Source organism: Narcine bancroftii (assembly GCF_036971445.1).
Source record: "Narcine bancroftii isolate sNarBan1 chromosome 14 unlocalized genomic scaffold, sNarBan1.hap1 SUPER_14_unloc_2, whole genome shotgun sequence".
Lineage (NCBI taxonomy): Eukaryota > Metazoa > Chordata > Chondrichthyes > Torpediniformes > Narcinidae > Narcine > Narcine bancroftii.
The window spans coordinates 2,652,501-2,672,363 of NW_027211811.1; the positions used below are offsets into that span (position 1 = coordinate 2,652,501).

Genomic DNA, 19,863 nt, shown 5'->3' on the forward strand with positions numbered 1-19,863 from the left:
CAAAGCAGGACGTCAAGCGCTGAAGAGCTGGCTCTGAATTCAGAGCCACACATTTTAACCCTATAACAATTACAGCACAGAAACAGGTCATTTGGCCCTTCTTGTCTTCACTGAACTAAATACTCTCCTCTCGTACCACCTCTCAGCATTCCCCTCCCCTCCAATTTTCCCTGAAATGACAAAATGGACCCTGCCGCCACTACTTTTCCCGGAAGCTCACTCCACTCAGCCACCACTCTGAGTAAAGAAGTTCCCCCTCATGTTACTTCCAAACTTTTACCTCCGGTTTCAATCCCTGCTCCCCGCAATGAAAAAAGTCTCTCCACATCAACTCGTTCTATCCTCCTAGTAATTTTAAAGACTTCGATCAAATCCCCTCTCAACCATCTACAATCCAAAGAATAAAGACTTCATTTGCTCAATCTTTCTTTGTAATCTAGTTGCTGATATCCAGGTAACATTGACGTAAATCTTCTCTGCACCCTCTCTACTTTATTGATAGCTTTCCTCTCATTTGGTGACCAGAACTGCACACAGTACTCACAAAAGAGCCTCACCAATATCTTGTCTCGTCTCAACCTCACTGCCCGACTCCTGTATTCTATGCGATGGTTGATCAAGGCCAGCTATTTGAACAGATTCTTTTCGAGGTACTCTCTGATTACCCTCCAATAATTAACCAATCACTGTCAGGCTCACCTGGTTGGCTTTTGAAGCCGTTTTTCAACAAAGGAACATTAGATTACATCCATTCCTCTGGCACCTCACCCGTGGATAAACAGGTTTTAAATATTTCTGTCAGAGCCCTTGCAATTTCTACTCTTCTTTTCCTCAAGGCCAAGGGAATATCATGTCAGACCTCCATCCACCATCAGACAAAAATTAGCCGACACAAGATGAAGGCAGGACAGTAGTCCCACCTCTCCAGCACGAGTCATGGATTAAGTGAGCACTGACTGCAAGAAGTTTCTACATCCTCTTGGTGTCTGTGTGGATTTCCTCCCACACTCCACAGCTCAAGGGGGCCGTAAGTTCATTGGCGATTTGGGAAGCTCAAGACCATGGGGTGGAAGTGCACATTCTGGACCTGGGGGCATCAATTCAATTCAACAGCACAGATGAACCTTTGGGCACGACCTGATCTTTTTCTGGTTTCAAACTCATTATTTTTGAAAATTGTATGTGCACCTCTAATGCAACACGACTGCTGCAAAACAGGCTTCTTGATGCATATCCATGACAAGAACTCGGGAGAATCTGATTTAGTTACTAGACTTTTGAACAGAACAGTGTCTGGACATTTTATCCCTAAACTGAAACTTTATAGACAAACAGAACAAAAAGAGGGCAAAACAAGCTTGTGTCTCACCAATACCACAATTCACGGACACTTTTTAAGTTCTCAAGGGTGGCAGAAAACACAAGGAACAGACAAACTCCTTCCACATTGTCACTTTGAGAGCTTTGGACTCACCATGCTATAAATATTGCCAAGCCATCACTCTCTCTCCAAATCAATGACCAAAAGTACTGGCTGAGCGATAGATTTGAGACATTTTACCCACTATGTAGCAATCAGGCACAAGGAAAAGTGCTGCTTCCATTGTAAAATATTTAGGAATCTCAGACCACAAACAACCTTCACCCCAAAAAACAAGCAATTCTCCACAATAAAACTAGGTTTCCTTCCTGTCTGCAAGCATCTGCTCTCTTGAGTCTGAATGGCACAACTGGGGAAACCGTTTCAAACCCATGACCTGAAACAGCATATTCTCTTCCCCTAATTGGAGCTGTCTTGAATTGGCCACCACTGCCTGAGCAAGAATGAACTGGGAGATCTCACACTTGCTCCTTCACAGGTGAGACCTCCCTGTTCATTGGAGCTCCGTATTATCCATCTTGCTCTATTTTGTTAACCTTAATCAAGTCTCCTCTCATTCTCCAACACTCCCATGAAAAATAAAAATCATGTATCCTGTAGTTCGTGAGTCCGGACACCAGGTGGTGGTATTATACCTAGATCTCTCTCTCTCTCTCTCCCTCTCGCTTCATGCATGCAGTACTGGGTGTGAACAGGCGGTGGCAGCACTTTACAGCCCTTGCAATCTGCAGCTTGGACAGGAGATGGTTGCTTTGTTCCTCGTGGGCTCTTGCACCAAGATTGAAGATTTGGAGATTTCCCATTGATTGGCAGAGAACGTACACAACATCACATCCAACCCTGAGATTCCCTTTATCCTGTGGACACGACCGAATTCCCACAAATGTATTGGGAAATCAATGTTCCCGGGTACACGTCCTATAGAAAAGACAGAAAGTTGGGAAGAGGGGGTGGGGTAGTTCTATTGGTAAGAAATGAAATGAAAGACATTGAAACAGGTGGGTAGAGTCTGTTTGGATAGAATTAAGAAATTGTAAAGGCATGAGGACCATAATGGGGGTCATTTACAGGCCTCCGAAAAGTAGCTCAGATATCAGTGGCAGTATAAATCAGGAATTAAGAGTGGCATGTCAAAGTGGTAGCAATACGGTAGTTATGGGGGACTTCAACATGAAGGTGGACTGGGATAATCAGACGGGGGCAGGAACACAAGAGAGTGAGTTTATTGAATGTCTACGAGATACTTTCTTGGAGCAGCTAGTGGAGGAACCTACCACGGGGAAGTCGATTCTGGACTTGATGCTGTGCAGCGACGCAGAGTTAATAAGTGACCTCAATGTAGGGGAGCCATAGGGAATAGTAACCATGGTATGGTTACTTTTGAGCTGCAATTAGAAAGGGAAAAGGAAAGGAAGTCGGAAGCATCTGTACTGCAGTTAAATAAAGGGGATTATGCAGCTATGAGGGAGGAGCTAGCCAAAATAAAATGGAAAGTTACACTAGCTGGGAGGACAACTGGGGAAAATGGCAGGTATTTTTGGACATTCTTTACAGGATTCAAGACAAATTTATTCCAAAGTGGAGGAAAGGCTCTAGGAGATGCAAATGGCAGCCGTGGCTAACTAATGAAATCAAGTGCACTATCAAATCCAAAGGGAGTAAGTATAAGATAGCGAAGTGGAGTGGGAAGCTAGAGGATTGGGAAACCTTCAAAGAGCATCAGAGGGTAACTAAGAAAGTCATAAGAGAGGGGAAAATGAAGTACGAGAGGAAATTAGCAAATAATGTCATGGAGGATAGCAAAAGCTTTTTTAAATATGTGAAGAGGAAGAAATTGGTTCGGTCTAAAATTGGTCCATTAAGAATGGAAAAGGGTGGAATTACTACCGGAAACAAGGAGTTGGCTGAGGAATTTAACAAATACTTTGCATCTGTCTTCACCAAGGAGGATATAAGTCAAGAGACTTGGGGAACTTTCCTGGGGAAGTAGGGGATCTAATGGATGTCCGGATCTAGAAGGAGGAGGTTGTGAGTAAATTGTTGGGACTGAGGGCTGATAAATCCCCAGGGCCTGATGGGCTGCATCCCAGAAGTTGCTATGGAAATTGTGGAGGCACTGGTCGACATTTTCCAAAGTTCCATAGATTCGGGGGAGGTCCCTGAGGATTGGAGAGTGGCTAATGTGGTGCCGATTTTTAAGAAGGGAGGGAGGGAGAAAACGGGAAATTATAGACCGGTCAGCCTGACGTCAGTGGTGGGGAAGATATTGGAATCTATCATAAAAGGAGTAATACCAGAACACTTAAGCAGAAATAATAGTATAAGGGCTAATCAGCATGGATTCCTTAAGGGTAAGTCATGCTTGACTAACCTTCTGGAATTTTTCGAGGATGTGACAAAGAGGGTGGACTTGGGAGAGCCAGTGGATGTGGTGTATTTGGACTTCCAGAAGGCCTTTAATAAGGTACCACACGGGAGACTAGTGGGCAAGATCAGGGAGCATGGTATTGGAGGTAGGGTGCTGACATGGATAGGAAATTGGTTAAGAAATAGGAAACAAAGGGTTGGAGTAAGCGGGTTTTTTTCAGGATGGCAGCATGTGACGAGTGGAGTGCCGCAGGGATCGTTATTGGGTCCTCAGTTGTTTGTAATTTATGTAAATGATTTGGATGAGGGGATTATTAATAACATGAGCAGATTTGCAGATGACACTAAACTGGGTGGCGGTGTGGGGTGTGAGGAGGATGTCAGGAAAATGCAGAGGGACTTGGACAGGTTGGGGGTGTGGGCTGCTGAATGGAAGATGACGTTCAATGTGAGCAAATGTGAGGTTATCCATTTTGGGGGCAATAATAGGAAAGCTGAGTATTATTTAAATGGAGACAGGCTAGGGAGTGGGGAGGAGCAAATGGATCTGGGTGTACTTGTTCACCGGTCACTGAAGGCTAACAAGCACGTTCAGAAAGCTGTGAAGAAGGCAAATGGCATGTTGGCTTTCATAAAGAGGGGATGGAGTATAGGAACAGAGACGCCCTTCTGCAGTTCTGCAGGGCCCTGGTGAGACCCCACCTGGAGTATTGTGTCCAGTTCTGGTCTCCAATTTTGAGGAAGGACATACTAGCTATAGAGGATGTGCAGAGCAGATTTACAAGGTTAGTTCCAGGGATGGCGGGGTTGACATATGCTGAAAGGCGAGAAAATTGGACTTGTATCCGATGGAGTTGAGAAGGATGAGGGGGGACATGATTGAGGTATACAAAATTATCAGGGGCACAGACAGGGTGAAGTCGGATTACTTGTTCCCAGTGATGGGGGAGACGAGGACTAGAGGGCATAGTTTAAGAATACAGGGTAGGTCCTTTAGGACGGAGATGAGAAAACATTTTTTTACCCAGAGAAATGTGAATCTGTGGAATGCTCTGCCACAGAGGGTGGTAGAGGCAGATTCGCTGATTATGTTCAAAAGAGAGTTAGAAAAGACTCTAGTGGGCAAAGGAGTTAAGGGTTATGGGGATAAGGCTGGAAAGGGTTACTGATAGTAGTGATCAGCCATGATCTGTAAAATGGTGGTGCTGGCTTTACAGGCCGAAGGGCCTACTCCTGCTCCTATTGTCTATTGAACCATTCCTCCAAGATCCCTCTGTTCCTCAATGCCCTCCCCTTCACTGCATACGTCTTGGTTATTCTTCCCAAAGTAAAGTACCTCACACTTACCTACATTAAACTCCATCTGCCATCTTTCCAAATAGTCCAAATCCTTTTGTAGTCCATGAAAACCCTCCTCACTCTCCACAACTTGAAAATAAGCAAAATGTATTACGTTATGTTAAGCTTTCCTTTGAAAATTTTAATAAAATTTAATAGAATATTTCAGGCCAATGGGACGCCAGGCATCATTAATCTTTCCATGTACGGCGTGGTCGTGCGTGAAAGTGTGGCCATTTTGACCAAAAAAGCGCAGTAAAACGAACCGCGATCACAGGAGTGGCCTCCACAGACGACCCGCAGCAATATCTTTGAGGTAATTTCATGGAAACAAACGACAACTTAAGCAAATATCAAATCTCATTTATAAAAATGGCACTGGCCTTGTCCTTTGACTGTTGGTTCCGTGATTAGACAGGGATAACTTAAAAGTGTGGTGGGGAAAGAAAGTGTTTGAAAACAATGAAATAACAAATGAAGGGCAGGGGAGTGGATGTGGGGTGTGTGGATTTTAGTGAGGCCTTTGACAGGGTTGCCCAGGGTAGATTCATTCTGATAGTCATGAGGCAAAGGATCTGTGGAACCTTGGTTGTGTGGATTCAGAATTAGTTTGCCTGCAGAAAAAGGATCTCAACCTTTATCTTCTCACTCACCTACCACCTTAAGTAATCTCTGAACATTAAGGGATTGCTTCATGTGGTAGGTGAGTGGGAAGGGAAGGTTGAGAATGACGGTTCTAGATTGTTCATATGATTATTTTAAAATAGGGTTTGAACTTTCTTTCCACCCACTTACCACTAAAAGTGGTATATGAATGCAAGGAAAAAGGTTGAGAACCATTGTTTAGTACGTTATATTTAAGGAATGAATATATGGGCTAGAACAACATCAAGGCCTGAAGGGCCTGTACTGTGCTGTGTTCTCTGGATCTGCTGATCAATGGCCAGGGTTACACATCCAGTATGGACACTGCAACTGAGTAAGGCAAGAGGAAACTTCTTCAGTATTTCCAACCCATCTGTAACCATGACCTAAACATCAATATTGGTCTCAGCTCAGAAAAGAACGGGGAGGCCACAACTACAATTCAGAGGTTCAGAGATTGTGGTGGATTGAGAGACAGGATCGCCCAATAGGAACTTCTCTTATTTTTGATCATTGAGCCCATGGTAAAACCTTCATTTCACTTCAAGTCACACTTTCCAAGAATGTGTCGACAACATTGAGGACCAGCTGTAGGCCCTGGTGGGTTCACCTTCAAGTCCCAGCAATATCCTAACCAATCTCTGCACTTCTTCAATCACATGGATTCTGAAATTTGGTGACTTGGTTCTCCAAATATGAACCAGCTAAAGCAACCTGTAAAAATCCCGTTTAATCCAAATATTTTTAGTCCCTTCCAGGAAAAATATTCTAGGATCCATTGGGAGTGTTCAAAATTTTAATTTTGGACCAAAATGTATATATTTTGGACAAACCCAAGTAGAATATATAAACATAGAAAAATAGGTGCAGGATTCGGCCATTTGGCCCTTCAAACCTACCCTGCCATTCAATACGATCATGGCTGATCAGTACCCAGTTCCTGCCTTCTCTCCATACCTCCTGATCCCCTTAGCCACAAGGGCCAATTCTAACCTACTCTTGAACATTGACAAGGAACCAGCCTCAACTACTTTCTGTAGCAAAGAATTCCATAGATCCATCATCCTCCAAGAGAAGAAATCTTTCCTCATCTCGGTCCTGAAAACCTTCCCCCAATGCCTGAAGAGGGCGCATAAAATCAGTGAACTGGTGCGGACTCGAAAGGCCAACATGGCCTGTTTCCGCTCCGTAAATGGTTATATGGTTATAGTATGGTTATCCTTAAACTGTAACCCCTGGTTCTGTTTTTCCCAGCATTGCAAACAACCTACCCGCATCTAGCCTGTCTAAACCCTTTAGAATTTTGTTTCTATAAGATCCCCCTTCAATTTCCTAAATTCCAGAGAATACAAGCCTAGTCTATCCAACCTTTCTTCATCTGCAAGTCCTTCCATCCCTGGTATCAGTCTAGTGAATCTTCTCTGCACACAGTCCACGGCGAGGATGTCCTTCCTCGGATTAAAGAGGCCAAAATGGCACGCAGTATTGCAGGTGTGGTCTCACCAAGGCCGTGTACGGCTGCAGCAGGATCTCTGTACTCAAATCCTCTTGCTATGAATGCCTTCCTCACCGCCTGTTGCACCTGCGTGCCCACTTTCAACGACTGATGCACAGCAACACCCAAGTCTCTCTGCATTTCCTAAACAGATACCGTTGAGATAATAGTCCTCTTTCCTGTTCTTGCCTCCAAAGTGGATCACCTCACATTTATCCACATAAAAGAACCTACTTTATTACATCCAAGACAAATCTAATAATGTCAAATTAAATTTATTTAAATTGGGTTTCAAGTATAATCGATGTAGAAAAGATTATATTGTGCCAGTCTCGACCTGACATTAATAATTTTAGTTGTACTTAATGATTTTCATATTTTAACTTTCAAATCAGATTCCCATTTTAATCTTGATTTATGAATTTCTAATTTAGGAGCTTTTTTTCTGTACATTTCTGAAATAACTCCATTAGTGATCACAGACAAAGGAACAGAACCAGGCCACTAGGCCCATCGAGTCTGTTCCATAAATCTACACTAAGCTACTCTACACTAGTTCTCATTTTTGGCCTTTCCCCCATAATCCCTTGATGCCCTCACTAATGAGATATTTGTCGTTCTTTTTAAAATACTCCCAGCGATCTGGCTTCCACTGCTGTATGCCGCAGTGAGTTCCACACATCCACGACCCTCTGGCTAAAGAAGTTCTTCCTGATCTCTTTTATACAGAAAACCTCTCATTTTCAGACTATGAATAGTATTCTGCCTGTTTAATATTTCCACTGGTAGACGAGGCTTGTATTATACGTTATCTTTTCTAATGGAATACAAGACCTCCTTTCTGAATGCCACCATTGAATACTCGTCATTTTCTAGCCCCAGCTAAAGCCAATCTCAAAGAGCAATTTGAGACTCATCTAATTTTAATTCTAAACTCAATTTCTTCATATCACCCAATAAAAATACCTTAGGATCAAGTGAAAGTTTAAATTTTAATAAGTTCCTTGATTCTATCCCAGAAAGGTTTCACGTAATCAAGTCGAGTGCAAGAAAGAGCCAACTTGCTCATGGCACCTAAAGCACCGATTTACGTGAAACTCCACGAGTTCCACCTACCTACTTCCCTTGCCCATAACCCTCCCACCCCCTCGCATCCATGTACTCATATAACCTCATCTTAAATGACAGAATTGACCCTGGCGCAACTTCTTCCAGTAGATCATTCCACTCAGCCACCACTCTGAGTGAAGAAGTATCCTCTTGTATTACTTCTCAAGTTTTGCCCCTTAACTTATGACCCCTTGTTCCAATCTCTGCTCCCCTTAGGGGAAAGAGCCTATTCACAGCTTATTCCCTTGATAATTTTAAATACCTCTATCAAATCCCCGCTCAACCCTCTACGCTCCAATGAATGAAGTCCCAGTCTACTCAATCTTTCTACGTATTCAAAATACTGCAATCCAGGCAACATTTTCGTCAAACTTCTTTGCACTCTCTCTACCTTATTGATATCCTTCCTAGAATTTGGAGTCCAGAACGGCATACAATACTCCAAACTTGGCCTCACCAAAACTCTGAACATCACCTCCCCAGATCCTATATTCCATGCTATGATTTATAAAGGCCAGCGTACCCAAAGCCTTCTATCTCCATGGGAATCCACCTTCAAATTTAAAACTAATTTGGCAGGGGGAAGGGAACAGGACTGATAGGGAAGCAGATAGGAAAGTGAATATAGGGGTGGTTCTGTTAGACGGTGAAACAATAAGGAAAAAGGGAACTAAAAGTGATAGGAGAGTAGGGGCAAGTGCATCGAGAACAAAGATGGAGGGAGAATGGAGATATGGTATCAAGGTATTGTGTATGAATGCACGGAGTGTAAGGAATAAAATGGATGAGCTTGAGGCGCAAATGGCAATGGGAGGTTATGACATTGTCGGAGTTACGGAGACATGGCTGCGGGAAAGGCAGGATTGGGAAATCAATGTACCCGGGTACACGTCCTATAGAAAAGACAGAAAGTTAGGAAGAGGAGGTGGGGTAGCTCTGTTGGTAAGAAATGAAATTCAGGCGTTTGAAAGGAAAGACATTGAAACAGGTGGGTAGAGTCTGTTTGGATAGAATTAAGAAATTGTAAAGGCATGAGACCATAATGGGGGTGATTTACAGGCCTCCGAAAATTAACTCAGATCTCGGTAGAAGTATAAATCAGGAATTAAGAGTGGCATGTCAAAGTGGTAGCAATACAGTAGTTATGGGGGACTTCAACATGAAGGTGGACTGGGATAATCAGACGGGGGCAGGAACACAAGAGAGTGAGTTTATTGAATGTCTACGAGATACTTTCTTGGAGCAGCTAGTGGAGGAACATAGCATGGGGAAGTCGATTCTGGACTTGGTGCTGTGCAGCAACGCAGAGTTAATAAGTGACCTCGATGTAGGGGAGTCATTAGGGAATAGTGAGCATGGTATGGTTACTTTTGAGCTGCAATTAGAAAGGGAAAAAGAAAGGAAGTCGGAAGCATCTGTACTGCAGTTAAATAAAGGGGATTATGCAGCTATGAGGGAGGAGCTAGCCAAAATAAAATGGAAAGATACACTAGCTGGGAGGACAACTGGGGAAAATGGCAGGTATTTTTGGACATTTTTTTACAGGATTCAAGACAAATTTATTCCAAAGTGGAGGAAAGGCTCTAGGAGATGCAAATGGTAGCCGTGGCTAACTAATGAAATCAAGTGCAATATCAAATCCAAAGGGTGTAAGTATAAGATAGCGAAGCGGAGTGGGAAGTTAGAGGATTGGGAAACCTTCAAAGAGCATCAGAGGGTAACTAAGAAAGTCATAAGAGAGGGGAAAATGAAGTACGAGAGGAAATTAGCAAATAATATAATGGAGGATAGCAAAAGTTTTTTTAAATATGTGAAGAGGAAGAAATTGGTTCGGTCCAAAATTGGCCCATTAAGAATGGAAAAGGGTGGAATTATTACCGGAAACAATGAGTTAGCTGAGGAATTTAACAAATACTTTGCATCTGTCTTCACCAAGGAGAATATAGGTTATGGTCAGTTAGGGGGTAGTGGTCATGCGGTATCAAGAGACTTGGGGAACTTTCCTGGGGAAGTAGGGGATCTAATGCATATCCAGATCTAGAAGGAGGAGGTTGTGAGTAAATTGTTGGGACTGAGGGCTGATAAATCCCCAGGGCTTGATGGGCTGCATCCCAGGGTGCTGAAAGAAGTTGCTATGGAAATTGTGGAGGCACTGGTCGACATTTTCCAAAGTTCAATAGATTCGGGGGAGGTCCCTGAGGATTGGAGAGTAGCTGATGTGGTGCCGATTTTTAAGAAGGGAGGGAGGGAGAAAACGGGAAATTATAGACCGGTCAGCCTGATGTCAGTGGTGGGGAAGATATTGGAATCTTTCATAAAAGGAGTCATAGCAGAACACTTAGGCAGAAATAATAGTATAAGGGCTAGTCAGCATGGATTCCTTAAGGGTAAGTCATGCTTGACTAACCTTCTGGAATTTTTCGAGGATGTGACAAAGAGGGTGGACTTGGGAGAGCCAGTGGATGTGGTGTGTTTGGACTTCCAGAAGGCCTTTGATAAGGTACCGCACGGGAGACAAGTGGGTAAGATCAGGGAGCATGGTATTGGAGGTAAGGTGCTGACATGGATAGGAAATTGGTTAAGAAATAGGAAACAAAGGGTTGGAGTAAGCCGGTCTTTTTCAGGATGGCAGGATGTGACGAGTGGATTGCCGCAGGAATCGGTATTGGGTCCTCAGTTGTTTGTAATTTATGTAAATGATTTGGATGAGGGGATTATTAATAACATGAGCAAATTTGCAGATGACACTAAACAGGGTGGCGGTGTGGGGTGTGAGGAGGATGTCAGGAAAATGCAGAGGGACTTGGACAGGTTTGGGGTGTGGGCTGCTGAATGGAAGATAACGTTAAATGTGAGCAAATGTGAGGTTATCCATTTTGGGGGCAATAATAGGAAAGCTGAGTATTATTTAAATGGAGACAAGCTAGGGAGTGGGGAGGAGCAAATGGATCTGGGTGTATTTGTTCACCGGTCACTGAAGGCTAACAAGCACGTTCAGAAAGCTGTGAAATGGGCAAATGGCATGTTGGCTTTCATAAAGAGGGGATTGGAGTATAGGAACAGAGACGCCCTTCTGCAGTTGTACAGGGCCCTGGTGAGACCCCACCTGGAGTATTGTGTCCAGTTCTGGTCTCCAATTTTGAGGAAGGACATACTAGCTATAGAGGATGTGCAGCACAGATTTACAAGGTTAGTTCCAGCAATGGCGGGGTTGACATATGCTGAAAGGCTAGAAAAACTAGACTTGTATCCGATGGAGTTTAGAAGGATGAGGGGGGACATGATTGAGGTATACAAAATTATCAGGGGGATGGACAGGGTGAAGTCGGATTACTTGTTCCCAGTGATGGGGGAGACGAGGACTAGAGGCCATAGTTTAAGAATACAGGGTAGGCCCTTTAGGACGGAGATGAGAAAACATTGTTTTACCCAGAGAAGTGTGAATCTGTGGAATGCTCTGCCACAGAGAGTGGTAGAGGCAGATTCGCTGATTATGTTCAAAAGAGAGTTAGATAAGACTCTTGTGGGCAAAGGAGTTCAGGGTTATGGGGATAAGGCTGGAAAGGGGTACTGATAGTAGTGATCAGCCATGACCTGTGAAATGGCGGTCACTGAAGGCTCGACAGGCAGAAGGGCCTACTCCTGCTCCTATTGTCCATTGAACCATTCTTCCAAGATCCCTCTGTTCTTCAATGCCCTCCCCTTCACTGCATACGTCTTGGTTATTCTTACCAAAATAAAGCCCCTCACACTTACCTACATTAAACTCCATCTGCCATCTTTCCAAACAGTCCAAATCCTTTTCTACTCCATGAAAACCCTCCTCACTCTCCACAACTCTTGAAAATAAGCAAAATGTATTACGTTATGTTAAGCTTCTCTTTGAAAATTTTAATTTCACATGCATTAAATGCGTACGTAAATTTCTCATTCAAAGATAATGAAAAATTAATACATAGTATTTTTTTTAATTCCCCCTGCCCAACAACCCAATAGAAAAGAAAGATAACATCTGGAAAGTATTTATAAAAAAATTACTAAAAAACTATCAAATAAAATCTAACAAATTTTCTTGATTTTAGGAGTCAGAAGGTTCAGGTTGGGCGATTACAACTTAATTCCTACAGTTTATAAATAGGATTCCCAAATCTTTCCAAAAATTTCAAATTTGTTACAGAAATTACATGTAATTATTTCAAGTGTCAAGGGACTTGGGGGGTTCTCGTTCAGGAAAACATAGTGAATGGGGAACCACCAGGTTGGATCGGCAGGAAAAGAAAGCAAATTCTATGTTGGCCTTTGTTTCTAGGGTAGGGAGGTGTTGATGGGGCATGGGAGAGACCTCATTTGGAGAACTGCGAAGTTTATCTTAAAAAGGATGTGCTGATGTTGGAGAGAGAGCAGAGATTTACCAGGATGATATATCTCCACTCTTCATTGGAGTATAGAAGAAGGAGAGGAGATTTCAGAAACCTTTCCAATGCTGAAAGGATTGGACAGAAGATGTGAATAATGTTTCCCTTGGATAAAAAGACATTGTCTTAGAATTGGAAGGTACCTATTTAAAGCAGATGAGAAATTTATTTCACCAGAAGGTCATGGAATTTGTTGCTGGATTGTTGAGAGAGTTTAAGTGGTGGGGGGGGGGGGGGCGGAATTAATAGATGTTTAATGAGTCAGGGTATCAAGGGATCAGGGGAAAAAGCCATAACTTGGAATGAGAGGAGAGAACTGTTTAGATCAGGGGATAGCAGACACAGTGGGCTGAATGGCCAACTTCTGTTCCTTGTGATTTGACACCATTTTAACTAATGTACCTTTGAGAATTTTAACATCCATCCTTATGTCCTCTGTATTTTGGATGTGAAACAACGGCTGTGCAGGAGAAGCCAGCGAGTTGGTGAGACCAATTGCTCTTCAGACTGGAGGCCTGTGATGAGAGATGTGCCTCAGGGATAGGTGCTGGAACAATAATGTGGTGAATTGGATTAGCAAGTTGGCAGTTGACACCAAGAACGGAGGAGTTGTGGACAGCCAGGACATCTTGCAGAAGGATCTGGACCAGCTGGAGAAAGGGCAGATGGAATTTAATGCAGACAAGTGTGAGGTGTCACATTTTGAAGGGCAAACCAAGAAAAGATAGACACGGTGAACGGTCGGGCACTGAGGAGTGAGGTTGAACAGAGGGACATGGTAAACGGGTGTCATTCCATGCAAGTGCTGTCACAGGTGGATTTGGGCGGGAATTGAAGATACCCAAGTTAACTAAAATTGAAAATTGTAAATGGGGCAAAAAAAGGGATCTATTTCAGAAATGTTTGTGACAACAGAAAATGGCTAAACCAACTTTAGATTAAATGGGAGATTCTTCTTTAGAATTAACCCAAGAAGAACGGACTACTTACTATGTGTGAAGATGGTGGATTAAATTGATGAATGTGCGATATAATTGGGTGAATTATAATTTTTTTTTACATCAGTTGTATTTAACTCCAGGAAAAAAAAAGATAAGGATTTAGTAATTCAGACTAATGTTTTCATTGTGGGATTCAAATTAATACTTTTTTTTGTCTGTCTGGTTGTGTGATAAAGTTAAGCCTTTGAGGATTTATTTGAAACTACTTTAAAGAAACTCTTTTTATGTTCGATCCACTGCTTTTTCTAATGCGGTATATTACAACTTGAACAACGGGATTAAGAATGGATAAACCTCAAATTGAGTTTATTCAGTTAGTATTAGCAGTGGCCAGTAAATGCATTGCGATGACGTGGAAAATTAGGTTTGGTGTTTTCATTCAGCCGCAACGAATTGATATGATTTTTCTCTCCCTCAGTCGAGGGAGTTTGGGGGGGGGGGGTAATTATGGGGAGGGGGGATGGAATATAGTTTTTTTTGGGAAGTTGGTTTATTTTATTTACTATGTATTTTATATGTTCATAAATAAAGTTTAAAAAAAGATACACAACCAGTGTTTCAGGCTTGAGCCTTTTAACAGGGCTACGAGTATCTGTACTCTATAAAGGTTCACTGCTTGATCAGATGAGCTTCTCCAGCATTTGTGTCCTTACAGAATTTGGTTGAGTTACTATATGTGGACATCAGGTCATTTTTTCACCCTTAAACTGTCCATCCACACAGACAGGAACTTCTTTTTCACACAACTACCCCCATTTGGTGAAGTGTGTGGAATATTAGCTGTAGAATATCTTGTTCTGGGAATTATGAAGAAACCATCACACAGACTTTGCCAGAAAGCTGGGAAAGAGAGCTAAAAAGCACATTCCAGACAGGGATCAATTCTCACCTCCTTTACTGAGCCATACATATCCAAATGCCTGCCTGATCTTCAAAACAATGGTGCAAATTGTTAGACCTGATCCAAAGGCTGCAATAAGCCCCCAGCACCACTCAGACCCTGAATGGCATTGTTTCTGCTTTGAAGTGAAGAATTTAAGACTGCTATGAAATTCAGACATTTGGGTAAATTGGAAACCAGAAATCAGGCAGGCAGAGAATGATTACTAACGTGAACTGTGAGCAACTCTTCCAGACTCCTGTTGATTTTTTTTGTGTTCCCTCACCCTAACTGGTACATGAGATTAGATGACCAACAAGAAGTCCTTTCCTTGTCTTTAGGAAGAGGATATGCAAAATGTAAAATACAGTGGCAGATAGAACAGTAACAGGTCATAACAAGCCCTGACCATCTGAAACAGGTCATGGGAATATAAATTTATTCAGTAATGTAGAAATGACTGCAAAAGCTGAGAAATTAGGAATTCATAAACTGAGGCAAAGATGGGATGGAGATTTGAACATAGAAAATGGACTGATCATTATAAATGAGATAGACTGGTTCAATACAATTTTATTCACCAGACACCTCAAAAGAAAATACATGGAATCGGATTTGTTTCAAATGTTAACAAGTCATTTGTACTTTTCTGCATTTGACTTGGCAATGTCCTCAAGTTGGGCAGCTTGGCTGAAATAAGTATTTTTTTAAAAATTCCCACAGGATCCATTAGAAAGAGACGTTAAGGAATTAAATTTAAATTAAAACTGAATATTTACCAGGTTTAAATTGCTGCAAATTGTACAGCTAGAAAGTGCGTGGCCATATCTTGCAAACTGGCTGAGGTTCGGAACTGTTCACCACAGGAAAATAATGTATCGTTCACAAGATGAACATTCTATCTTTGGACCCCACATTTCCTAAAGGTGGGTTGAAGTGAAGGTTTGAAATATTCACAATATTATGGTTAAATAAAACATCTGTTGAAGATCTCTGGTCCCTCATATGGGATGTGGAGAGGGTGGGTCTGGGTAGATCTCAATTTGTATTAATCAACCACATGTATCGGGATTTGAATTATATTCTTGTAAAATTAACAAGAATATAACTAACTCTTAAAAATTAATTTAAAAAAAAACCCTGACCCACACAAATGCCCCTGTTCACCTTGCCATTTTGTAAAAGGTGATGGGGGGAAATCCTGACACAAGGGACAGATTTGAACCTGGGTCACTGTCATTTTCTGTTAAACATGCCAAGGTCAAAATTCGACCGACTGTCCTGCAATATTACACACACGTAAGGTAAGATGGTTACATCAGCAAAAATTAAATGAAATGCTTCTTACAGTCAAGAGCAAAAGAATTCCCTGCAGCCTCCAACTCAGCCCTTGCCCACAAATAACATCCCCCGCCCCCCTCCCCACCCCAATTCTGGGATCAAACCATCAGCAGCCTACACTTTGTTGGAATCTAGGGGTTAAAACATTATGAAAGAAATGATTAATTAATAAGTTGATATGTACTGCATGGTTCAGGGAAAAAGAGGAATGTGATTAAGTGGCAATCACAGCATGGAGCGAAGTTGGCTGAGCAAAATTGTCTGCTCCCAAATACAGGGAGAGAAAATTCATAAAACGATTTAGGAGGAAAGCTCCAACTGAAGGAGGTGGTGAGTAGCACAGGAGACACAGGCCAGACCAGAACAAAGAATGGCCTGCAAGAAACCAAGGGAATGGAAAACCAGTCTAGGAGGAAGATTAAGGCATGAGGAGGTGTTAAAGAGAACAGCAGAAATTGGCCAGACAAGAACAGAAAGGTGATTAGAAATATCGGGTGATGAATTAATTTCTGATCAAAACAACAGGATAGTCTGGCCTGGAGGATCAAGATGGGAGCGCTACACCCCAGGTATCTGCAAAACAGGAGATGACTTGTGATTACCCTTATGCAAAAAGATCTAGCAAAGGAAGCCAACTTTTGTTCTGTATGATAAGGTTGATCTATATAAACTGAGCCAACTGGACAATAGGGGTCAGTCTTGGGGAATAGCTCACTGTGCAGGTGACCTATGAACTAACGACTGACCCAGAGCTCTGTTAAGTTTTATTCTTGTGCTGTGTAATAAATTGACTGTTGAACCGAATACCTTCTCCTATCACTTCATTCAAAGAACACGCTGGACTCAGACCACATACAGACTAAATTAAGAGTAAGGGAAAGCCAGAGTCCGACAACTTCAGAGCCAAACCTCAGGCACAAACATCCCAAAACCATCATCCCAAGACAAGAGCTAAAGTTGCAGGCACCGTAAACCACACACATTAAAGCAACACATTTCTCTGGCTCAATACCCACGAACCACCAGTTTGCAAACTACCCACAAACAGGGGCTTCCACAAACACCGGATTCCTTTCACCCCAACAACTCAAAGAACCACCCCAGAAAAAGCAGCCACAGTAAAACCAGGCTTCCTACCTTCCTCTGATGGCAGCATCACCTCATCTCTGCCTGAAACCTGCAAGTGACGAGAGTGGGGAAACTCTCCTGTTTTAAACCCTGAGCTGGAATCAGGAGGACAATTAATTCAGGTGTGAAATATCTCAGTAAATTGTGGCTGGCCCTTTAAACAAGGCCCATCTCCACCCTTCAAGAGAGCTGCAATTAAGGGAATAGCACCTTTTTAATTTGGAGATGGGAGTTAAAACAGTTTTCTCACCTGTGGCATTGAGATGTTTGAGGAGATGATACTTCTAGATAGGGGAGTGTTAGAGCTTTATGAGAGATTTGTTTGTTTTTGGGGCTAGTCCTTTCAATTTTGGTTTGGAAGCCTTTTGTGGTCTATGACAGCTGAAAACTAAGCAAACTAGGGTTTTCTTTGATCCTGATGGTTGTGCAGCAGTTCAAACTTCTCAAATGCAGAATTTGAGCTGTTTGCTCTCCCAGTGCCCTAGAGCATTGGTTTGGAAATATTTATGCCACAGGTGGTGTTATGGTCCTGTTAAGTCAATGACTCTGAATCAAATCTGGCCCCGTCTGCAAGGGGTTTGTGTGTTAACCCACTCTTTAGTGGAGGAGGCAGGTTAACAGGGGTTTGTGGGGGGGGGGAAATCACAGGTGAATGAGGGGGAATGCACAGAGCTGTTGGGGTGAATAGGAGTGTGAGGCAGGTGTTGGCGAAGGAGAGTGTGTTGCAGGGATGTGTAGCTGAGGACTCACCATCCAATCTCAGACCAGAGGGAAACAGGATTCTTATCGTGCTCACAAATTCCTTCGTCACTCCTCGAACGATGATCAGTATTCTGACTCAAGCGTTTTCTGGCCCTGTGACGACAAGCGGGCCTAACGTTCCAATGGCAAATGAGGCAGGGAGGATGTTTCCTGTAATAGAGGTAGTAAAAGTTCCATTAGAAAGGAATACGTTGCCTTTAACTGATAACATGCGGTGGGGTCTCGGTACATTTGGTGATGTCTGGGATCTATCAATATAAAAAATGAAAATCAAGGCTGGGTCTCTCTGTGAGGGGGGGGGTATCTAATATTTGCTTATGTCATAATCTAATTCATCCCAACTGGCAGTGCGGGCTTTGTTCCCCAAAGTATCCGTATTGGCTGTCCATGGACCATCTCTGTCCCAATGCAGTCCTCAGTGTCACTTGCATTTAAATCAATGATGGCATCAGCACCTTTTGGCCAATTTTAGCTCTGTTTACTCAGTCAATCTGGCAAGTTTAGTTTTTCATTCAGTACTGGTGTCTGGGGTTAAAGGGAGTAGTGGATGATTGATAATTCCTGAAATAATTCTTCATTCATCTTATTTTTTTAAAAATTATTTAATTTCACATATGCATTAAAAACTAATTTTTTATTTGAAATAACATCAAATGAATGCAGAGTGATTAAAAAAATTAACCCCTTGTCTTGGGATGATGGTTTTGGGATGTTTGTGCCTGAGGTTTGTCTCTGAAGTGGACGCTGCTGATGGGTTGATCCCAGAATGGGGGGGGGGGGGGGGGGGGGTGGGGGGTGTTTGTGGGCAAGGGCTGGTTTGCAGGAATTCTCTTGCTCTTGACTGCAAGAACCATTTCATTTAATTTTTGCTGATGCAAAGAAAAAAAGAAAAAACATGTGGATAGTATTTATAAAAATTTACCAAACCTTTCAAATAAAATCTAACATCTTAAATTTCTTGATTTTAGGAGTCGGAAGGTTCATGTTGGGCTTCCAAGTTACTGCCACACATTTTACCCCTAGAACAATTACAGCACAGAAACAGGTCATTTGGCCCTTCTCGTCTGTTCTGAACTAAATACTCTCCTCCAGTACCACCTCTCTGCATTCCCCACCCCTCCAATTTTCTCTTAAATGACAAAATGGACCCTGCTGCCACTATTTCACCCGGAAGCTCACTCCACTCAGCCACCATTCTGAGTCAAGAAGTTCCCCCTCACGTTACTTCAAAACTTTTGCCTCTTAACTCAAGACCTCTTGTTTCAATCTCTCCCACTTGCAATGGTATTGCCTATCCACATCAACTCTATCCATCCTTCTTGTAATTTTAAATACTCTACCAAATCCCCTCTCGGCTTTCGAGTTGACAGTAATGCACTCATGGATGGTTGGATGAATTCTCTTGGGTAAGAGTTCATAGTGGCTCAAAATTGCTTGATTAGATGCAAGGAGAGCTGCCACTATATGTTGCATGTATTTGGTTCTGGGTTTCGAAGGTACCTCAGCTCTCTCTCTTTTGTACTCGGTCCGAAAGTATTGCTGATCTTATTTGGAATTAGACCAGTTTCAATTAAGCAATGCTGAAGATTTTTGGTGGGGGGGGGGGAATAAGCATTGCATTAAATGAAGCTGCGGCTGGTCATCCTTAAGTGTTGATCTGCAGTCCAAGTCTGGTGAGCTTTCTGGGATGGGCTAACGTTCCAGGCAACTCCTTCTTCACACAACAGGATTCAACATTTAATAGGACGGGGGGCGGAGGAATAATCTGGGGCTAAGTTCCGTATGTGTTTTGAGTTGATCTGATATAGTTCATGAAGCCCATTGGATTTTAACTTCTGTCGGGAGCACAGTGGGATATGAACAACATTTCTTGTTGTTTTCAGAGTACATCTTTCCCCTGGTTTATAATTTTTTGTGCGAATCATTTTTTTACTCCTGTCCAAGTTAGTAACAGGAAACACTGTGGGAGTGGGACGCTGTTTCATCGCTGGTAAAGTCCA

At 42.5% G+C, this 19,863-nt stretch overlaps 1 long non-coding RNA gene across 1 annotated transcript in view; it reads right to left on the reverse strand.

Annotated features, from left to right (window-relative positions):
- Positions 1 to 17,994, reverse strand: part of LOC138750178 (uncharacterized) — an 18,035-nt gene extending 41 nt beyond the window's left edge. Inside the window, exons 1-5 of the long non-coding RNA XR_011349133.1 lie at positions 17,852 to 17,994; positions 13,154 to 13,298; positions 12,093 to 12,175; positions 5,096 to 5,176; positions 1 to 60 (exon numbers count right to left, since the gene is read on the reverse strand). The exon at positions 1 to 60 is cut by the window's left edge and continues 41 nt beyond it. This is a non-coding gene — a long non-coding RNA (uncharacterized lncRNA). The remainder of the gene's footprint in view (positions 61 to 5,095; positions 5,177 to 12,092; positions 12,176 to 13,153; positions 13,299 to 17,851) is intronic.
- Between the last annotated feature and the right edge of the window lie 1,869 nt (positions 17,995 to 19,863).